At 37.4% G+C, this 22,547-nt stretch overlaps 1 protein-coding gene across 13 annotated transcripts in view; it reads right to left on the reverse strand.

The window, feature by feature from the left end:
- The window catches only part of TENM3 (teneurin transmembrane protein 3), a 416,659-nt gene that overhangs the window by 379,154 nt on the left and 14,958 nt on the right, over window positions 1–22,547 (reverse strand). The gene's annotated exons all lie outside the window — the stretch shown is intronic.

Genomic DNA, 22,547 nt, shown 5'->3' on the forward strand with positions numbered 1-22,547 from the left:
GGAAGTCTTACAATTTCTGAGGCTATCACTCAGGGAAGGAACAGCTCCTCACGCTGTCATCTTATTGATATAAGAACTGTTTTGGATTTAATGTCAATACCAAGAGAGAGAGAAAGAGTTGGCAGACAAACTATTTCTTAATAGGAAGAAAGGCTCCCAGAGTTTCAGCAGCTTTGATGTGTTTTTCATGAGAGGAGTACCTTTCCTTAACTCATCCTTGCGAGACGTCCATATCTATTTGTAGGAAAGGATTTCACGGAAAGGTATTTCAGGCAATGTATTCCGTTTCTTCTGTGCCATTCACAAGGTGTTTATCCTAACAACTCTTGAGTTGTGAGGAACATCTAGATACTTCGTAATTCATTTTGTTTCCCCTTGCATTTAATTCCTTACTGGATCCAGCCTTACATACTACAGAAGGAACAACTTCACTTGAATTTTGTCCTCTTATTTCACTTTTTACAGTTAAGTTTCAAGCTAGTATAAAAACAACTTGGTTTGCCTCATTTAACTGTAAGTTTTAAGGTATTATTAAATAATGTCCCAGAGAATATTTCAGTATGTTAGGTATCCCTACAGAAATTCCCCTTTTTGTTTTTATTTCCTCCCTATGAATCTATTCTTAATACTTAGTTCTGATTCACAAATTCTAATTCCTGAACAGATCTTGTATGTATATATCTCAACTGTTAATCTAGACGACAAAGGCAAAGCAGGAGGATTATGAGGCTAACAGACAATACCGTAAATTTATTACTAACATAGCAAATTTCTCTTCCGACAAGACCAAACCTGCCAGTCCAGACCTGCTCATGAAAAAGGAAACAGTTCAGTATCTCAGCAACTTCTATTTACCTTCCAAAACAAAAGACTAGGCTTACTACACTCATCTCCAATACATGAATCATTAGCATAAACTATCTCTTGATTCACTAACATCACAGCAGGGAAGGCATTAATTTCTCCCATTCTAAATTCACGATTAATTTTTCTGTGTTTACGCTACTTAAACAGACTGGAAGTGCTGCATGCTCACATATAGCTGCCTTCACAAGTATACCTGACAGACCTTTAGATTAAATGTTCCTTAGTACCAGTATCTGTGTGGGATACTTCATCTACTACGTAGAGATCTATAAGAACGTACTGCTATTAAGACATTAATATTGTTTGGCCTATTTGAGATCTCTTTGAATGCTAGTGCCTAAACCATTTATCATAGTACACATGGTACCAGTACAGGAAATCAATACTATTTGCAACTTATCAAGACTAAAAAAGCAAGGCTACAGTTGAAGACAACAAACACGTGGCATGCATAGGCACTCTAAGTTATAAGTAATGAAAAGAAAGAATTTGTTTTTTGCTAATGATGCATTAACAAAGCTTTTCTGGTTGTTAAATGCCACGCAGCCCACATAACGTTCATTAGCGCAATGCTCATCTGAATCGTTGACATCTTTTGCATACCTAAAGTACCATGCTTCATAAAGGCGTAACTGAAATTTCAGTGCACTTTCTTGAACAAAATGGCATGTTTTTGTCAACTGCTTGTATTAAAAAGAAGAAAGCAAATTAAGCAAGTGAAAAACTAGTAGGAAAAAAAAATAATCTTATCACTGCCTTGAGAATTTTTCAGGTAGCTTTTGTGCCATAGACACAAGCAGACACTACAGACAGATTTTCTTTAATTCTTTTTCTAAAGAGGTGAAACAACCACCAGATAATACATTGGTAGCTGTTGAATCCATTTCAACTCCTTGACAATACTAAGCACTAGCAAAAATGTAATTATATTAAAAAAACTATTTTCCTAACAGAGGTGCTAACAACTTCCCATTTTAGACCTCTAACAACATTTTAAGGAACCAGTGCAATTGTCCTTATTTTACGAGATTTTAATCCAAAAAAAAATTGCTGTTAACATTTCTTGGGGTTATCCTCAGACACAAGAACCCTTCAACTAAAGAAATTCTCAGTCATGAGCTTGCAATATTTATTTTTTATTTTTTATTTTTAAGAGATTATCACCTTTTCTGGTTTGCAACTCATCACTACTCTTCCCCCAACAAGCTCAAGCAATCCAATAAGCACCCAAACCTGGAGCCTTAACCACAAGTCTATGTAAATTACTTTGACAGAGACTAAAAGATAAAAACATGTAGCTGATCTGCTCACATCTTCAGCTGCCTGACACTTCCATATCACACTGCTTTACACAGCTATGGGACTCATAAGAGCAGCACCCCAAGTCAGTTATTAACAAGGATATCAAACGCTGGGTTTCTCCACCTAGGAATCCCCAAATCCACTCCTTAACTTGGATACTGGTTACTCAACGTTACAGGTAAGTATAAACAAAGACACAACTGAGCTCTGTTGGTCTCTGCTTTCTGTAATTTTTGGTTTTCTGGCAGGGGGCATGTGTTTGTGTTCTGTGGGTTTTGTTTGTTTTTTAATTAAACAAGCTAACACCTTTTACAGGAAAAAATAATCATTTAAGCACAGCTATAGTTTTCCATCCCATATTGTTTTCATCTTTTCCACTGTTATTTGTAATTCTCTTGTATGTGAGTGAAAAACCTTTTTTTTTTTTTTTTTTTTTTTTTTTTTTAAATTTTCCTTGCAGCCTCGAATCCTACAGACACCCACATCCCATTTTCCCTGCAAATTCTTATCATTCATCTCTCTGATATGTCAGTGAATATTTCTTTTCCCAATACATGTGTTCTCCAAATGCATAAAGTGGAGAAAAATTATTTATCAAACACACACTTATTAAAAGTTGTTTAAAGCTTAGCATATTGTTTTAGAAAGCTAACACTGACTGGGATCAGATTGTAAAGTTGTCTGTATTTCCACTCACTAGAAGGAAGCATCAGTAAGAAGCAACTGAAAGATACATTTCTAAATGCAAATACTGATACCTATAAAATATATAAATTATGTCCAAAATAGCAAGATACTAATTATCTTTCCAGTATATGGATTTGTGCTATATACTTCATGCTATTTTTCAGCAGAGGTCAGTTGTTATGCTAAGACACAAACTCCACTTTGAGGTATCTTAGCTTTAAATTTGTATACAAAATAGCAGGAGAAAAAGAATGTAGCCAAAATGAAAAAAAACCTGTACCTGCAAATATATTCTCCTGAATGAATTCTTGATATCATAATGATAATGCTACTTATAACTCAGAACACATACACTAGGACTGTTCCTATTTCACAAACGGAAAAATGAGGGTGAAAGGTTATTTATTTAAATTCAGCAGCAAGCATGAAAAGAATAAATACCACACCCTTACTGCATTCTGTAGATCAAATTTAATACATTTAAATACTATTTTAACTGTCCTATTTGTAATATTAACGCTGATTTCAGGGAAAAGCATGCTTAACTTTACCCAGGTAACTAGTGAACAGCGCTTAAAAGCTGACATTTAAGTTAACAGGTTAAAAATAAATTAATTTCTGTGTACCTCAAAATCAAGAATATGCCAGATGCAAGGGATGCAACACCTTGCTCTGCTTTTCAAAATTCAGAAGACTTAAACGTAGCAGATAAGATATAAGATTGCTCATACCTATCTGGGAGGGCTAACATCTGTTACCTGTTTAATGGAAGTACAGAATAACCAAGCTGCCCATTGAGTCTTAGGTGTGCTCTGTGTGTGTGTACGCAACCATAAAAATGATTTTAAATTGGAAGTAACGATTATTTACATCATTACTGTTTCAACCTAAATAAGGCTTTTTTGGCACTTTTAACGAATCTCCCAAAACTTGTAAACAGATGTTTCTGCCCCACTTTTGATACTCATTAATTTGGAATTTAATCACCAGAATTTTTCTTTAGTATCCATATTTGAATTAAGACATCTTATGTTCATGTTATCTACCCAGCAATCAGAAAAACATGACTTTTGCTTCCAATGTCATATTTACTAACTACACAATAGCAATATTTTAGGTTTGGGACCGATTATTCTAATTATCCTACAGTTGCAGCTCAGATTTCTAACTCATAGTAAAGCTTTTTTTTTTTTTCTTCTCTTCTTGCAACAGCACATATTTAAAGTATTGTCTTAGAAAAACAAAGAGGCCAGGTATTTTTGTGCATTTGTCACAAGCAAATAATATTTTTTTCTGAACTACTTGAGATCATATGCTGTAAGTTGTATATACAGTTACAAAGGTGCATGTTTCACTCCCAGATCAGGTCAACAAACAGAAGCAATAAATTTCCTGAAAGGGAAGGATTTTCCTTAAAGATCTTCCACATCATCGTTTTTTTCACTTACTTGGTCAGAAGGGCTGAATGGATATATGCAGTACATGGTGTAATTCGGTGCTCTCCTGCCTTTGAAGGCTACAGGGCTGTAAAACGATGTGGAACAGCAATAAAGGAATGGCAGCTGACACCCACCCCACCTCTGTGAGCCCACTCAGAAAATATTAACTTCCCAGAAACAGCTAAGAGGCCATCGCTATCTCAGTAAAAATGGAAGTAGTTCTGCTACCAGAGGACTTCACTCCAACCCTGACTTTGTGTTCTGAAAGCCAGAAAACCTGTGTGGCTCAGTGCCAGTGACCAGGTTCACCATCAGGTCTCCACAATGGCTCACTATAAGCATGAAAAAAAGGATTTTCTACTCAAACACTCAACTGTTTATAAAGACCATGCTGCTTATTCTGCTGTACCATCAATTTAAACCTTATTAATCTCTGATTAGCAGCTGCACATGACAGTGTATATACCAGAACTGAATAAACACGCTGTGTAGCTCATGTAATCGGTGAGAGAGAACTCACTGAATACAAATAAATCAAGGTAGCATGCACTCCAGTTACATTTTTAGACATTTTAGTATTTGTTTTCATGAAATACCTTACAGATTACGTCCCAAGGACTGCACCTCAACAACAATGAAAGTGGTCCACACAGCAGTTTGCATTACTGCATACAACTGACTCATCCTAGGTGCAAGTGTACAATGAGATGCCAGCTCATTCAGATACATAGCCTTACAGTAGAAATAAATAATAATAATAATTGAACAAATCTGTTTACAAAATGGAAAAGTTGCAGCTATGCCATAGCCTTAACTATAAAACCCAGCTTAGGTGCATTCAACCATTAGCACTGAAAAGGTCTACATGTATGTACAGAGAAACTCATAGCAAGTGTCTAACGCACAGCAGCTCTAAATCCAGAAAAACAGCATTTTTGTCAGAAAATCTTGAGATTATGTCAGGTTTTATATATATATATATATATATATATATATATATATATATATATATATATAAAGAAAACCATGAAATATGGTAGCATTTTTTTGTATAAAGTAAGGAACTATATAAGTAACGAAAATAAGACAGTATAAGACAGTGTTCCAAAACAACCTTGGGGAAATATCATAAAAGTGCATCTTTGGCACAGAAAATATAACAGCACAAAAACCTACCAACCAACCAAAAGGAAAAAAATAAAACAACAAAAAAAAAAAACACCAACAACAAAACACCACTAGCACAAAGGATTTGGGTTTGTTAAGCAACTTTTAAAAACAGTTTTCTTGCAAAGACAAACACTTGGTAATTATATCTGTAAAGTTCAATACTCCATACTCTAAAGCAAGGAGCACACATTATTTGTCATTCATTGACTACTTCATCTGGTCACTTCTTGCTTCCTTCCACCTGCTCATGCACAAGCCCTCTTTAACATCTCAGCTCTGTTGTCCCAGCGCAGGTAAGATTCTAAAGGACTGAAGGCTAAAGTAGGGGATATTGAGTACATTCCCACTACAGGTTTTTAAAATACTCCCCATTGTAAATGGTTTACATCTCGTGTGATAAGATGACAGCCCTTGGAAATAATAAATGCAGTTCTTGGAAAACAATTTATTTGGCTTCAATACGCTAGCGATAGCTTATTGCAATGTGGAGCTTCAAATTCAAAGGGAAGCTGGACAAAGTGTGTTGAAGAGAGATATTACAGTTCTTTAAAGTATAAATGACAGCAGCTGACTTCCGCCCCCCCCCAGTCATAAGACACGGGTCACATACCCTCAAGGATAGTTATTAGTTATTTGTCTTACAGACTAAATGAATCCTGTGTGAGGTATCCTGAAGATATTACATGGTATCTGCAGAATACAAACTGTCCTCAATGCAGGAGAACTGGACCCAACTGAGTGTGCAAAGCTGCATAAATGTTCAAACTGGTGCTTAATTTAACTACTATGTAACGTCTTCTTTTACTATGCATGCTCTTAGTTACATACTTACAGAACCAGTAATCCGATCAGCTGTAGGATATACGAACTAAAGCCACGTTCATCTGTACTTTCACTGTAACTGAAAACAGATTTTAACTTACTGTAAAATGAAACCAAGACTTCTGCAATAGAGCTAAAAACACACCCGTTTTCTGAGATGAAATCTGTATATTACCAGACTTGGTTTTTAATTCTAAAACCATTACTTCTCCTAATCTTAGCCTATGCACAGCAGAGCACAGAAAGTAACCCTGCTGCTTCTAGAGAAAGGTGAACAATGTGCAGTTGTAGTATTCCTGCTTTTAAAACCCACCCAACTCTGATTTTTAAAGTCCATCTCTCACAGGCAGTTTTCCACTCTCATACAATAGCTATATCCATGTTCCATTACTCATGGCTTACAATGTGCAATTCATTGTCAGCGGGATTTTTTTCAAGGTCAGCTTCAGACATATGCCTCAAACAATCAGGCATCGTATCTCTAATGGTAGCCTTCTTAAATTTCTCCTTGAAGAGCCAGACTGAACTCGAGTTTCCACTTGGAAGCCCCAATTTCCTGCTTCACCCATTCCTCAGAAATTGCTACACAGCATCGGCACTAGCCAAGGAAAACAGAAACGACCTGAGCCTTCTTGTGGCTTGGCTACTTGGAGGATTTCTTCGCTAGCACAGTTCCACATGTTTTCTTCATCTCAAAATACCTATGATCAGGACAGCCTGAGCATGCTTCTCCTCCACATTCTCGCTGCTGAGGATCTGCTCAATATGCTGGAACTGAAGAGGTGCCGGTCTGCATCTCTAGTGCAGACCCCTACATGTCCTCACCCAGAAGGCAGCACAGAGCTCCTCTATGTGCAAGCTTAAAAAATTTCAAAACCAGCATAACAGCCCATAGAACAAAAAGAAGGGGGAATTTACGCACCCTATTAATACGTTTAAAAAAAACCCTCGTTACTGCCGCTTATTGTGTAGTGCAGAGGAAAAATCATGTGTTGTTATGCAGTCCGCCAAGCAATTTTTATAAGACCAAAGCTGTAGCATGCTATAACAAATTTAATTAAAAAGACAATTTTTGGCAGATAAGAAGAAAATACAGATGCTTCTTGAACGTGATTAATTTGAATTCAATGTTCTTATCTCAAAACCTACCTTTTAACAGGAAAATCTACTATGGACGTATCATTTGTTTTGCACACTGAAACACAGCTATTTAAAATGTCTTAAGGTACACTTCATTTGTGTGCATTTCAGCTGTTTAAAGTATATTTTTCTACTATGGCCACAACTGATTATTGTCAGCTTTGTATACAAGTTCTCTCTTCACAATGTATTTACACCCTTTGAAGTGGTTAAGCCAAGGATTCTGTCTTGCCCATTCTCACATTATTTATTTCACGTTATTTACAAAAACCTGAAATCAAGCTGTGCAAAGTAGCCTTTTGAACTTTAAATGCCAGATAATCAAGAAACAATAAATGAAAGTAATTAACGTCTGAAAGTTACGGTATTTCTGTGAAAAACCAAATATTTAGAAAACAAATTTGATTTTGTTAAATAGCTTCTTCCAGCTAACCTCAAACCACTTACCAAAACATATTTATTTATTTGAGCTGCAGCTTCAGTTTATTTATTTATTTAAGCTGCAGTCTTTCTCCTGTGTTCTGGCTGAAGAGCTTTCATTGAGTGATTTAGCAGTATTTCTCTCCCTAAAATCAGGCTAGGGGATTTAGGAATCTGTGACAGATTACCAACAAAATCTTCCCCCTCTCCCCAGACACCTACAACGAAGTTATTACTAGCTATTTCCCTCCTTCTTTTCATCCTTTTTTCCCTTTAGTCATCATGGGTTATCTTTTTCTCTCTGATCAATACAGTTATAATGACCAAACTTTTGTTTGAGCCCATTCCCTCAGGCTATCTTCACAAACTCAACCTTTCATTGCTGACTCTATAACAATTATTCCCAACTACTTAAGCTCAGAAATCCTCTCTTCCATAGAAAATGCGTTAGGGAAACATACTGGAAAAAAAAAAGCACACCTCTTAAAACTTCATTTTGGAACCAGTATCATGGTTTGTATAATCAGGGATGTAATATGGTCACACAACCCAACTTCCAAGAGTATTAAAACTTGATTTTTTTTTTTTTTTTTAAACGAGTTATGCTTCCTCTTTACCTTCTCTTTCCCTACCCAACTGTCTTGAAATAGCACTGAACATGTTCTCTGTGCTCACCTCTTGTTGGCACACTGTCAGTATTTGTTTATTTTTTGGAGAAAAGGTTTGCATAGCAAAATGTGTCAAATAAGCCCTCAACTATTGTAGACAGGGAATAAACAGGCAGTAGAAATGGGACAAGTGCCTTCATATTACGTAAAGCACTGCAGGTGCTTTATTTTTCTCCCAGCAGATGGTGACCCAGTGATTGGCAGGTGATGGTGAAAAGGGGACCACAGTATTTACAGGAGCTAATGGAAAGCTCCATAGAGCACTTTAGTGGAGGAGAAAGCTGATGTAAAGGCATCACCACCAAGTGTGGAAAATGCTCCCACACAGTCCATGCTGACTGATCCAAGCAACTCTTCTCACGAGCCACTGGCCCTGGGGAATTACTGGGACGTGCTGGGCCCCTGACTACTCAAAAGTGTTCGATACCAAACACGACACTGAGGTGAGGGCCAAGAGGTGCACCCTGTGAAGTACAGCATTCCTCCTGCCTTTGGACACGAGAGGTACATCACCATCAAACCTGCATCTCCATGATGGCCTGTACTTGCTCTTGGATCACTGCTTGTTTCCACTTGGCTAGTATGATCAAAATACTGAGATCCCATGCCTCTATTTTGTTATGGAGGCATCTTTAGAGGTAACAAGATGTTTTAGACAGGAAATAGTTCCTTCTTGAGAGGCTCTCCCTTTCATTTTCCCAGTCCTTAAAACTGAGCAAAGAACACAGCCATTTCTTCAGTATTTATCTTCCAGATGAACCATAGCACATTACGACAAGGGAAAAATTTACGGAGTACCATCAGGGATCCCAACATCCTCTATGTATCCTCTCAACACCATGGTGAATCAGGTTCAATCTGTAAGCGATGTGATATCCTGCCACAGTAATAATTCCACCTAAAAACATATCAATGCAACACAGCCTTGCTGGGTAAGAATAAAGTACGTATCTCTGGGTTTAAAAAAAACTTACACCTAATAAGGATTTGTTTCACAATAGACAGCAGATTTTTATTCCAATCCACTATGTTTCTTATTTGTCAACATTTTTTTCTCACTCTGTTACCAAACCTTTAAACACTGATTTAAATATTTACAGTCTTCACACCTCTGTATTTATAATCACTTACTGCCTAACTATATCCCATTTCATAATCCGTTAGGATTTCCAGCTCCTTCTTCTTAGCCTAACCATTTACAGTATTTGAGTATCAAGACCCAACTGGCAACAATTTCATAGTTATCTTCCCCAAAATATACCTGATCAGCTGTTACATCTAATAATTTTTATGCACTCTAACACCTTTTGTGCTTATACTTCAATACTTAAATGCTTCAGAATTTTACAATAAAGTAGATGCCTAATTTGTACAGCAAATAGCATGTTCTTATAACACACCTAATGAAACTTAGTTTAATTGATATGTCCAAGGCAAAAAAAAAAAAAATAATAAAAAAAACTTTGAATTCTTAATAAAAAATGACAAAAGTTTCTGATCTTTGGAAAAAAATTAAAGTTGACAAAGACCAGCAATTCTGGATCAAGAAGAAAACAACAGAAAATTGAAATTTCTGCATGTTTGAGTATCATTGAAATATTCATTCAACTATAAATTTCAAGCTAGATAATACATTCTTCAACAAGATAATTTATTAAAAAATAAATTTATTAATTTATTAAAATTAAAATTTATCAGATTGCATTCTGATAGCATTTAAGTCACTGAAAGACTGTAAGCAATGGTATGGTAGGCTAAAAGCAATGATAATCTCATAGCAACACTTTATTAACATAGTACTCCAGTCTAAATGAGTATTTCCATAAATATGTGAATTACATAAGGAACAATGTACAGGAAACAACTGCTTGCTCAGTAGAGAAACCAAGCAGCATCAATGTATCAGTATCTATGTTCTTGAATCAGCTGATTATTCAAACTCTATAGTGTTTTCATGTGAAAACAAAGACAAAAATATTGTGAAAGCAATGCCGTTCTAATGCACTTATACTTAGCTGTATTTTTCAAAGCAACATGTGACAAGAAAGCCTGTCCCTAATTAACAGTGAATGTATTTGAAAATTTGGCTCTTTTACCTGATTTCAATTTTCATAAAAGCACACACTGTGTATTTTGCATGTAACGTTTTGATTTTCCTGAAAGTACACGCTGTGTTTATTTACTGCTCAAGTGCTAGTCAGGCAGGAGAACCTGGATATCACCTCTGATCAAAATGATCACTAAAAATACCTTCTGTTTGCAAATTCAGCAGCGTGAACATTATGAAAAAACACTCAGAGCAGGTCTGGTTATTTTCGGCAGCTTTTCCTTGCTCTCCTAACTGCACAGGGTCCCTGTAACATACTTCTGAGAACACCAAGAAGGACTTTCACCTCTACCAAAAGCAATGCCAAGGGACACAAGATGATAATCAGGTATCAGGAAAAGCAAAGGAAAAAAAAAACAAAAACAAAAACAAAACCAACCTGCAGTTCTATGTGCTCGCAAGGAGAAGGTAATGAGAAATTTAGTTTCTCAAGATATCAGTAATTCACAACTGCACTTAGAAAATGAGATTACTTTTTATTAAAGTGCTTCATTTCATGGGAACAACGCTTTCAGAGTGAGAATTTGGTATAAGAGCGCTACATTTGTGCAGTCTAGGTAGATGTGTTCTATGTGTTAGGGAAAGCATTTCTGATGCTAGCAAGGTACTGTCATGCCACATATACACATGATGAATTTTTCATCCTGATATTAGGTCTGTATTCACACACTAATTATAAGCTCATTGATACATACCGCTCTTCGGTTTACATGAAGATCAAAGATCTTTAAAAACACACATACGAATCAGAAATCCAGACGTGCCTCAGCACTGTTCTTTTGTTTTCACTGGGAAAAGGTGTGATATCTTAAGCTAAATTCAGTAAAAACCAGGACCATGCGCTACTGCCCTGCAAAGGTTTTGGTTCAACCTGGCTGTACATTCCAAGTGAGTCTGAATGAGCAGGCATTATGTAAATGGACAGACTTAAATAAAAGGCAGCTCTCATGTATTAATCCAAGGCCTGGGGTGCTTTCAGAGCAGGCTGGAGACAATCCCAGACACCTGGCTTTTGAAAGACCACCGAGGGAATACGCAAGGGGGGAGGGCGGAGGGAAGGTCTATAAAAGCAGCCTGAAACAGAATTTAACTAAATTCAAGACTGTCTTGAAGTGTCTGGGTCAGCAACCTTGAAAAAGTTTCTTTTTAGTTATCAGATGCTGAAATACACTTTTCTACCTTAAAGACAGAAATCGCTTTCTGAAGCAACATGCCTTACATACTTCAAAATTTAGCAGTAAGCACAATCTGGAAAAAAAAAAGCTTTTAACCATGGGTTTCAGAATGAAGATGCCAAGGCAAAATGCAGTATTTACTGTCACTACTCCTTGACGTAGCTAAGCCTCTGATAAAAAGTCGAGGCAACTGTGCCATCCAAATTGACGACATGCAAATCTGAAGAGCACAAACTCAGCTATCAATTGTAAAATCTACTGCTATATCACCATTAACAACCAGAGGGTTAAGTGAGATTGGACAGCTGATAAAACTTCAATATAATCACGCCTCTAATATTTCTTCTGCCCTCCCCCACCAGAGCCTAAAAGATGTTCTCCATAAACCACTTTAAAGAAATAAGATAAAATTGATTTTTTCTTGGATTCCCTCTCTCCTCTGACGCCTATTTATTCTCTTTGTAACGCTTCTCTCTGTTTTCCCCCCTCTTCTTTAAGGAATGAAACCCCTGAAGAAAACAGGAGCAGACGGAATACTTGCTGTTTCTTCTTTCCATGATTTTCTTTACCTCACGCTTACTACTTAGTGTCCTTATCTATACGCTTCTCTATTTACTTCCCTTCCATGTAACTGATTTGCAATTATTTGCCTCTTCTTTCTGATAAATTCCTGCCTCTTTCTTTCTCCCAATCACTGTTGTATTCCCCCTTAGCCCCTTACACCTCCTTACCTATTTATTCCTCACCTGCTGCAGATATTTGGTCGCTTGCTTGGTCTTATCCCCTAGCAGCTCCAGGAAGGGGCCGCTGGACACGGGCATTGACTCCTGACCAAAACGCCAACCAGCATCCTAGTGTCCTAGTGGCCCTACAACAGTCACAGATGGCATCTGCTGCCTCCCGAACAGCTGACCCAAACCCAAGAGCACCAAACCAAAGAAAGAACAAGTGAGAAGCTACTGCGGGGAGAGGACGCTGATGTCAAAGAGACTTTTGGAAGCCTATCAGGACTACCTGATGCATTTGCCATCCATCAACTATTATCTTGTTATGGGAAAATGGTGCCACCTGGTGCCCAATCCATCTTCCTTTAGCTGTTCACCTAACCTGCTTTAATTTATTTTTTTTTTTGGCTTCGCTCTACTTTGTTCTCCAAAAATTCACATATTTGTCTAACATGAGTCCCAAAATTTAACATACTGTTACATTCTCTTCATCTCATGCAGATTTTGAGCCCTTGAGATGTTTTTCCAACTTATAATACCCTAAAAGAAACAGCAAAAATGTAAGTAATGTCACAAACCAAAACCCTACACCCAAACCAAGCAGGAAGCTGATAGCTTGCTTACCCAACAGGGACCCCATATAGAACAACCTGAAGACTTCTTGCTAAAGAATTAATTAGGCAATAGAACTGAGATCATGTGTTGCCTCAAAGAACAGGGCAAGCGAGAGCAGACTCACTAGATCTTTGCTTTCGAAAACCTTTCTCATATGTATATATACGTATTATATGTATTTCCTGTCATTTTGCTCTTGAGCTCTACTACAGTACATCCAGCAAAACAGTGCTTTTATTTCCTATGGCATTGCTCACTGCTACCTCAATACACATAGAAGTGAGGGTAGCTACATTCTGATTCCCTGAGAGGGATATTTAATCACTTGTCTGTATACAATGCTTTACTTCTGTAACCACATATAATATAAGGATCATACTAAGCCTTGTATTTTGCTTATGTATCATTACATAAGCAAAATCCTGGGTGATGTTTTGTGGAGATCTATAGTGAAAAATAATCCACAGGCAGTGCCCTAATTGACTGGAGACCCTGTAAGAAAGGTTTCTGATTTGGGGAGCAGACATTTGAATTTGCCCTCTTCTAATTCCAAGCATCCATCTGAAATTCAGGTTTCTGAGATGTGAATGCTTTCTGTTTTTCTACATTTTCACATCCCCCTGCTTTCCTCAGTCAGCTCAGTGTCTGTGGCCTAGAAAATGCACATAGGCTTCAATGACTGGCAACTTTGATCTTCTGAAACTGCTTAGTACTAAATATAATGTTTGTATGTTAGGGTAAAACACAGTTAAAGGAACAAAAATAAAAACCTTCCTTTTATTTATTTCAAAATGGAATTCATACTTCATTTGTCACGCTGAATTGAATCTTTTTTTTTTCCCGCAGACTCCTTTCAATTTAAAGACAAAACATTTGCATTTATTTATACCTAGACTAGTCTTTGTTGTAAAGCAGCTGGATATTTTGAGCCATTTCCACAGTCATTTTCTAACTTCAGTACCTTGATCGATAGCAGGAATTTCTCCTACTTTCATTTTTCATTATTACATTTGGGTTACAAATGAACTTCAAACCCAGTGACGCCAAAAGCGTACCTTATTAAACCAAGGTTTAAATTAGCGAGGATATAAAAAAAATAAACCTTTTTTTTTTTTTTTATGAACAAGACTATTTTCCATTTTTTCACTTTGTTTTGATAACTAAAATATTTATTGATTAGTTTCATTTGGGTAAAATGAAAAAAATACCAGGAACAGTTCTATTTTCCCTACTGCTATTCCACTAAGTTAACAGTAATTTTACTAGAGCTTTCAATAGTATTTCACTTGGGCCTTAGTCCATTTGAAGTTAACAAGTGGCTATATACAAATTAAGCATTTTCAAGTTTCTGTACGATTTTGTACTATATTTTAAGCTCATAATTCTGCATTCTGCCTATATTTATATACTTATATATAATATTAAGTTATATAACTACATATAATACCTTCATGCACAGGTATTTAGACAATTATATATGTAATAATATACACTAAATATACTGTTCTTTTAAGATACTTTTAATTTATGCCAGAAACCATGAATACAATTACTCTGTAAAAAATGAAACAGAATTAAAACCTATACTTTACTCATTCTTCTAAAATAACCTAAAAAAAAAAAAAAAAAAAAAAAAGGTGAATGAGAAGTTAACGCGCATGTGGTGCATGCTGAATTTAACAGGTATAAATATAACGGGCATGCTTATATGTATACAAAATGTTGTAGAGAAGGTAATTGTGAAAGTAAAAAAGGAACTGAAAATCCCCTTCCCTAACAGAGGCAATCCCTGCCTTGTCTAAAGTATTTACTCTTTGAATGTCAGTATTGAAATATCTCTCTTAGCTGTGAACATTTATCCCCCTCCCAGTCAGACCATACAGCTTCTGAAAGACAAATATCTATCCTGTACCAGGCTGCTGTTTACTGTTCATTTATTCCTTATCTTAAAAAGTGCCATTCTCTATTATCTCATTAGTCATAATTACCTGACCTACAGACTGATGAAACGATCAGCAGAGAGCAAGATGAGCCCTTCTACAGAACAAACACAATGGCCTTAATAATAAATAATATAGATGAAACAGTTAAAATTGATGATATAGAAGACATATTAAAAAATAATTACTAAAAAGTACTATTGTAAACCATTGCTGTGATATTGTGATATCTGGGAAAAAAAAAAAAAAAAAAAAAAAAAAAAAAAAAAAAAAAAAAAAAGCTGTGTAGGACTAGAAGCAAGAACAGAAGCTCTGCTCCCTATTACTCCATTGTAGCTAGTCACACACTAGACTCCACATTTCTCTCTTACTCTAATGCTGTTCCCATATGGAAATCCATAGGCAGAGTTCACAGTAGGTTCCTTGGCAGAGCAACTTCTTTAGAAATGCCAGCCAGCCACAACACAACAGTGGACTTTTCAGTGGGTGCTCAAAAAAATAAATAACCACACACACAAAAATAAACAAACAAAAAAAGCACCGAACCCAAACCAAACAAAAAACCCATCCCCTAAACGTTACGATACCACTTTTTATAGGACATATTACAGCCTGTTAATTTTGACATTTATTACATATCATTTGTTAAAATTGAGGATTACTATTCTCCCTCTTCGTTTCCCAGTTATATTATGAAAGCTAGAGCTTTAAAGTTAATTTTGGAATACAAATTCAAAAGGAAAAAAAAAAAAAAAAAGCTAAGACTCAAATAGCAAATATTACCAGTTCCCCAAGACAACCCAAATCATTATCTATTTTTTCTACATCAGCTAGGAAAAGCAAGTCCAATGTAAAACATTTTTCTCTATCTTCTTTATGTGGCACATACCAAACACAAGCAAAAACATTGCTTCAGTCACTCAATGATTTATAAAGTGTGTAATATGGCTGACTAATAAGATTCTATTATAGCTACTGATTGAATACATCTAAGAGGTGTTTTTTTTTTTTTTTTTAAACTTGGAATAAGATCAAGATGCTTGCAGATTTTAGATTGCTATTAGACACAATAATTATATGCTAAACTAATTACAACTAAAGCAAAACCTGACTTACAACTAATTAAATTTTATTGCATGAAAATAAAGCATAGTCTTTATTTAACACAGGGCACAGCTATAAATGTTTACGAACTCTCCAGTCTGTGCACTTATTTCAAGCAAAATGGCTAGGTCACACTGATGAAGATGGAACATGGCATGGATTGGTCACCAGCTAACCAGCTCTGTGAAATCATTCCCATGCAAGATGCTGTAAATCAGGTCCGCGTTCCTAACATTGCTGCTTTCACTACTAAGAAACAAGCCCAGATGAGACAGTTCCCATTAACATCCGATTTCATTTTCATGTAGATTTTCGGTGCAGTTTTACAAGGATCGGGTTTAAATTCCAGAAGCAGATAAGCAACTCGGGAGCTTAAGTTCAATTATAAAGGCTTAGAGACAGATCTTTTTAAAAAGCCTATTCAGACTTATAAAGATACAGACAGGGAGCTTCCACTGAATGTGAAGTTACATATTGTATTTTAAAATCCCACTACTCATCCAGCTTTTATATGGAAACGGTATTATTAATTTTAGCAGAACACTACCATGATTGTACAAGCCTAAGTAAATAAATCACTACTGCCAGAAGAGACCAAAGCAAGAGGATTTAGACGCTAAGAAGGCCGCATGAATGTGATTGCCATCAGCAGAGAAAATGGCGGCTGAAAGAACCAGATGAGATCTCCAGGCACTGAAGTTAAATGGGAACAGCCTGTAGCTTTCTCCTGGTTTCACAAACCCTTTTCAGAATACTGAGAAGTGTTGTTCTCCTTTTGCTATAAAACCAAGCTGTTTCTGCTGAGTTTACATGTCTGCTCAACTCCTCCTGCCCTCCTTCCCCTAGGAGCCAAGGGCACCACAGCAGCATTTGCCCGTGTGCGTGCTGATCTTGCCGCAAGCTCCTAGATTTATAACAAACTGGTAACTTACAGATTTCCTTAATGCCGCAATTTCTGTGAGAATTTAAGATTTCATTAAAGAATGAAACTCTGGAACATATCCTTCGCAAAGATAAAGACGATCTCAAAGTCTCTGAGCATGAAGGCAAACCAAACTTGCATGCGCTGTGCTTTCGTTCTGCCCCCCCCGGCCCTGACCAGGCATAAAATGGCTGACACGGCCCGGCCCTCACAGTCACCCACCTCTGAAGCCAGCTTCCTGACAGGAATGGCTTGCGTGGATATACACGTTTTAGGCCGTGACAACTCTGATGAGTATCCTGCTTCCCCTTCATCATGTAAAACTTCTAATCAGATGGCACAAGCAGAACAGGATAGAACAAAGTAGCAGGGGATGTGGGAAGCATTTAAGCAATTTAATGAGCAGCATAGTTAATTACTCTGTTTTGCTACAAACATCTCCTAGTCTTTTTTCTCTCCACATATAGTGCATGCTACAGGGAACTGTTAAGGTGTCTCCTCTCTACCAAGCCACCTGGTCTCATAGATGCTATGGGAGCTCAATGTCTTCACAATCTTTTTCTGACTGTCAAATTTGTTTAAAATTGGCTAACACATTCAAAATTATTACAGTGGGACTGATGCACACATGGTAAGATTGTGTAAATTCTGTTTCTTCGGGAAACTGCGCTAAAAACATAAAAAGAACTAATGAGCTCAGGGAAGAACAAAGCAGACGAATAAAGGGAAAAAAAAGTAGCTGCTGGAGAACAAAAACATCACAAATAATAAAAAAACAAGGAGGAAAGGGAAGAAAAATAAGAGAAGAAAAGCAGTCACTTGTGGGGCTTCAGCTACACATATGTACTGCAGGAGCATGCTTCCTGTGCTTCATAACATTACGCTGAAGAACACATTGGTTTAGCCTGAGCAGAAAAAAGGCATGTAGCTATTGAATAAGCAGTGAAGATAATAAAGCAAATATTCTGAAACAATTTTATGCATCAGTGCACTTGTATAACAATCTTTTAAATATAACCATGATCTCCTCCCTATTGACGATTTTCATCATCTTGGTTAAAGTTCGGTTATTTGCAGCAGCCAGAAATCACAAGGGGCTTGCTACCTTTAACTTTAATTTCCTAAAAAATGTTTACTTTCTTCCAGATGGCAAGATTAAATTACATAAACACTGTCAGCAAGTTGAATCCTCAAATGTATTCATTTCCACCACAGAAGCTTCAAAACCATCTATAATTCTGTTACTGATGTTTGGAAACAGCTGTAGCTGACATGGCGATGTGTTGTATATGTCAGCGTTAAAGGATTAAATATTCTTAACCCCCAGTGGAACAAACCTGCTCTGTTAGCCAGACATAGTGTAAGATACGTCAGAGACTATTATTACAATAGAGATGTCTTATTAGTTCATTGATAAGCAAAAAGGTCAAAGATGCCGTATTTGGCTTTCCTCTGGAGAAACAGTGGGGGAAGGCTGGATTTTAAGACATATAGGTATTTTTACATATCACAGTTTATGAGGGACATACTAAGGCTTATTAAGTAGCAATGGAAAAATCTGTTTTTTAGTTAATTCTATGCAGTCTTAAAAGAAGTTCTACAATATATTCTTTAGAAAAAATTGAAAAGTTTTTTTGTTTTTTTCCTGTGTGCTTATAACAACATGTGATTTATACGAAAAATGTATTGTATGAGTACATCAAAATCCACACTTCTGAACAGTCTTCCTTGGGAAGGACCCCTGATATGACTGAATGCCCTGTGTACATTACTGAAGCCAAGAACCCTGCTTAGAGTTCTGGCTCCTGGTATCTTCACCTAAGTCAGAAAGGTCAAAGGTTGGAACCAGATACAAACCCTCTCCTTCAGTCTTCAGGTTAGGGAACTGATGGGTGGAGCAACAACGTATCATCATTAGAGAAAAAGCACTAAGATAGTGCCACAAAACAAGGTAGCCCTTCCACTTTGATGAGGCAGACACCCACCCACTCGTCATCTAACTGGGGCTGAAAGAAAGAGAACATCTCTGTTTTTTGATGACAGATGGAACGAAATACAGCATCTTTATAAAATTATGGCCTACATGGGTTAAATAAATGAATAAAGTTGTGTCTTTTTATGTACACACTATACTAACACATAGACAAGCCTCAAAACCCTCTTCTACACACATTGCTGACCCTACCACTTCATGGCAGGTTCACATGAAGGTAAACAAACGATATTTATAAGTAATGTCACAATTTCTTTGCCTACAGTTATTTAGAAGAATCTGCTTTGTATAAAGTGCCCAATCCTACACTGTCCACATCCAAAGGAACTTTCTCTCCAAATTGAATAGAAATATAGATTGGCGCCATCACTGTGGAGAAATAGGAAAAGGAAGAAAAGCTGTGTTTGAGCAACATGGCTCCTGTTACCTTACTGGGAATTTTGTGAACTCTTGCAAAAACTGGATGATGAATTAGGGCTACCCCAGAGAGTTCAGCATTTCAGCAGATCACATGGAGTGCTCATCGGTCTTCGTATTATCAGAGAGATTTTCTCCTTGTGGATGCACAGCACTTTTTCTCTTAAATATTTCCCGAGGTACATTTTAAACTCAACATGCTTCTTCACAAGACTTCTGTATTTTCTCATAGACTTTCTTATGTTTTCTGTTCACTTTTGGCTATCACAATAAAAGTTACCCTTTTTGTCTGCTTCTATCCTCCACTGAGTAACGTCAACCCCTTTTAGAGGGCTGTATGACAGAGAGCAGTAAAAATGTCATTTTCCCCCTTTTAAAACTCCACACGTATTACCAACCCACTTAGTTCCAAATCTAAATGAGATTTAAGATTTCATTTCCTCACTTCAACACATGAAGATCCAGGCTGTTCATTTTGTCCCATCAATTCAGGGTAGGCTCTGGCAGCAGAGACGCTGAAAGCAGTGTTCCGGGGCATCAAAATGAACATCAGCAGGAACAGACTGTTCCATCAATTTTGCCACCACTTTCCCACAGATGCAAGCTGTTCAGTGCCCTGCCATTGGGAGAAGGTTGTCCTGTGGCAAAGTGCTATATAAAGTATAATCACTATGATAAAAAATGAATCTGCCTCAACATCTTTGAAATCCTGGTTCTTTTGCACATCTGTTATATCATACTCCAGTCACAATGCGCAGTAACAATTTGGAGGAAAAGACAGGATAGCAGAGCAGTGGAACAGTTATCTATAAAATTATTAGTTTTCTTTTAAAAATGTTTACAAGCTTATTCATATTACATGCAAGCAATTATATAAGTAGGGATATTTTCTTGGTGGCATATAACATTCTAGAAAAAATAATAAGCTGGGTATTTACAAAGACTAGCTTTTTTTCTGTTGAAATCTAACATAGCCCTGTATCTTCTGTATTTCTGCAATTCTAAGGTAAAAAAAAATGATGTTTACTCACAGTATTTTGAAACACAAAAATGTAGACTCTGCAGAAGGCACAGGCAACCTGATTTACAAAGAAAACAGCGTACAAAATGACCCCTGCATCAAAGTTAGAGCAGATGCACACTTGCAAGGTCACGCTGCCATCACTGTTCAGGCTAGGTCAGCTTTTGAAGACATATTACTTCAAGTGCACTTGTTACCCTGACACAGACCTCACAGACATATGTCTACCTTCATACTAGACAGCTTAACTAAAACGTCCTTATTGCTTAAGAAGGACACAGTAGCCTGCACTGACAGTCAGATACTTAAATGTACGCGCAATATCAATTTAAGTTGGCAGATACTCTTGTGTTCAGACTTCTGACTTACTGAAACAGCCAACTAACTAAACACCTTGATTCCTCACCCTGGGAGGAAATTCTTCCATTTCATTAAAATTGTGGGGGAGCGAGCGATATCATTGCAGATCGCACGGATGTCAGCAGCTACAATCATCTGGTCCTCAAACCTGGCAAAGTCTGAAAAACCATCTGATATAATTGCTTGGCATCAGTACTGGGAGTGTAAGACTTCTCCCGCGGCCCATCACATTTATTAACCCCATTCCAGCCAATCAAGCTTTTACCTCAGTCCTGAACGTGCCCACTTGCTGTGCAACAATGGTGAGAAACTCCTGCTCCAGGAGTTCATTCTGCAAAGCACAAAGGCCCTCTACCAAGTGAAAACTCTAAAAGGAAAAATAACAACAGCTAAAAAAAAACACTAGGCAACACGTGCTTTCCTGAACTGCATATGATGCTGAACATTTCAGCAGCACTGAACACTAAAAACTCTACAGTCACAGATGTTCTGTATGTCACTTCAAAACAGAAAGTGCACATGGAAATGAGAAAGCAATAAACAACTGATACTAAAAAAAAAAAAAAAAAGGAGAAAAGAACAAGGATTAAAATTGAACTGACACTGAGCCAAAATAGCCTACAAAATTTAAGCTGAAAGAGCCACAAAACATTCAAGCCATCATTACGGACGAATGAGACAACCATTCCTGATCAGCTGACATCAGAAGACAAAGACCATTTCTCAGAACTGAGATTTCATTTCCTGACTGCTTTCTGGAGGACAACACATTTGTTCCAGTGCCTTCTGACAGTGATCCACAGACCACAGCAATATGCAAAGCTGCAGTTCATGACTCATTCACCATGGGGAAATTATTCTCTTCCTTAAAGACGGCTTAAAAATCATACTTCCCTAATTTTACTTCTACAGGCAAACACACAGTTGCTGCATTAAACATCTTCACTGTTAAAGCAAGCTGTCCACGGCTTTAAAGAGCACAGGGGACTCAGGAGGCTAGGTGTTTCAAGCCTTGAGTATGCCTTTTTCCATCCTGGTTGTTTCCTGGGAAATTACTAAACAGGCAACGAATGCCCAATTGGGTCAAAAACTCTTGAAATGTGTTTTCCTTTGTAAATAATCTGTCCCACTGAGCTGTACCAGCCCTGGCATGCCGAGAGGAGCGGTGGGTGACGCAGCCTGCAGGCTAGGCCTGGTGCTGCCAGGTGCTGAGCACTGCCATACCCCGGCCCAGGGCAAGCATCACCCGGCCTGGAGCTCACCTGCACCCACCTGCCTCCTCCAGCCACACAAGGCTCAGTTGCCTGTTTTTAAGCTTGGGCTGTTTCAGGAAGGAAGCTTGTAAAAAAGTGTGAAAACGCACGAGGGCTCAACAGTATGTACCTAGGTAGAACGACACCTGCTCAGCCTGGGTTCGTTAGACAAACAGGAGAAATACTGGAATTAGCATTGTTTTTACCAGGCAACTCAGTTTTGTTCACCATTAGAAGTAACCCAGATTGTTTCCCAGGTGCAATGCACTGATCTGTGTTGTTCTCTCTTCTTCTGACTCCCCTTTACAGAGAACCATGCTCAGGCTTGACATATTGCCCATGTCTGCTAATGTCTCCCTTCCTTGGTAACTACCTCATCTATGAGATGTCATAATTCCCT

The sequence above is a fragment of the Aythya fuligula genome, chromosome 4, assembly GCF_009819795.1.
Source record: "Aythya fuligula isolate bAytFul2 chromosome 4, bAytFul2.pri, whole genome shotgun sequence".
NCBI classification, from domain to species: Eukaryota; Metazoa; Chordata; class Aves; order Anseriformes; family Anatidae; genus Aythya; species Aythya fuligula.